Genomic DNA, 1306 nt, shown 5'->3' on the forward strand with positions numbered 1-1306 from the left:
TGGGTGTTCAAAACCATCACTGCTGCCAGAGGACACCCTTTCCCGCATGATACTGTTTGAAAGTGGACATGGGCTGTCGTCTGATCCCGTTTTCTCCCAGATGGCAAGCCAAGCAGGGGAGAGACTGGGAGAGCCAGGGTAGTGGTGAGCGACACCAGCCAGCGGGGGCTGGAAAGGGAAAGGGGCAAACACACACACACAGTGGGAGGTGGGGAGGAGCACAGAACTGGGACGGCCAGGGCAAAAGCAAACAGGGAAGTCTTCCAGAAACTGTGTTTACCGGAATGAAAACAAAATAGGGCTTCCTTACCCCTGGGGGGTGTTATTAGTACCAGAAGGACACCCTTAAAACACTTTGGGGCCTACACTAGCCCTCCATCCTGTGGGCTCCAATGCTTAAAACCCCCTCTTTGCCCAATCAGAAAATGTAGGCAATTAATTAGATTATGTCAGTTGGTGATGGACTGGGAGGCCTGGCAGGCTGCAGTCCATGGGGTCGCAAAGAGTGGGACACGACTGAGCAACAGAACTGAACTGAACGGCTGTCTTACTGCAGCCCCCTTAAAACAACAAGAGGGTAACAGCTAAGTTATAGGGTGCTTTCCTAAACACTGTACTTATAAAACCCACGAGAAAGTGCTACCTAACAAAGGAGAAAACAGGCCCAGGGCCGGTGAGTCACTTACCCACATCACACAGAAGGCAAATACGGATGGAGGCCCAAGGCCCACCCTGAACCCTGGCCCTAGGGCCCGGGTAGTAACCCTGACGTTTTAATTCTGCTTTGTTTAAAACGCTCCACGAACAAAGACTTCCAACAGGCTCACGGCCGCCCATCTCGGCTTCACTAAGGCAGCCCTGACGTTTTATGCGTCTAACCGCCTCCTCGGGCGGCCTGAAGTTGGTTCCCTAGGTTTTCCCACATCTTCTGGGCACCTGCAGTACGTGGGCGAGGGCGTGGCAAGCGGACAGTGGCACTAACCGGCTCCCCAGGCACTAAATGCCCAGCAAATAACTCAAGGCCCCAGGGACGAGGCCACCTGCGGCATTTGGATGCTGGAGGATCTCTCAGCCGTCTTTCCCGCCCCGCCGCACCTCGGCGCCCTCGGAGGGCACCTGGTCCGGAGTTGGTGGGGGAGGAGGTCCGTGTCCCCCACACGCGCTCCTGATCTTGTGACCTCGGTTACCAGGGGTCGAGAGGGGGTCGGGGGAGCCACGGGGCTCGAGGGTCTGTGACTCAGGAGCCCGTGGGCAGCGCGCGGATCGCGGGGGCGCGGAGTGGGCGAGGTTCGCGGGGGGCGCGATG

At 57.6% G+C, this 1306-nt stretch overlaps 1 protein-coding gene across 1 annotated transcript in view; it reads left to right on the plus strand.

Moving 5' to 3' along the window:
* The first annotated feature begins 1021 nt into the window (after positions 1–1021).
* RFTN1 (raftlin, lipid raft linker 1) overlaps positions 1022–1306 on the plus strand; it is a 220955-nt gene continuing 220670 nt past the window's right edge. Inside the window, exon 1 of the mRNA XM_010856723.1 lies at positions 1022–1142. The gene's annotated coding sequence lies outside the window, so the exon portion shown is untranslated. The remainder of the gene's footprint in view (positions 1143–1306) is intronic.

Source organism: Bison bison, unplaced genomic scaffold (genome assembly GCF_000754665.1).
Source record: "Bison bison bison isolate TAMUID 2011002044 unplaced genomic scaffold, Bison_UMD1.0 scf7180017864374, whole genome shotgun sequence".
Taxonomy (NCBI): Eukaryota; Metazoa; Chordata; class Mammalia; order Artiodactyla; family Bovidae; genus Bison; species Bison bison.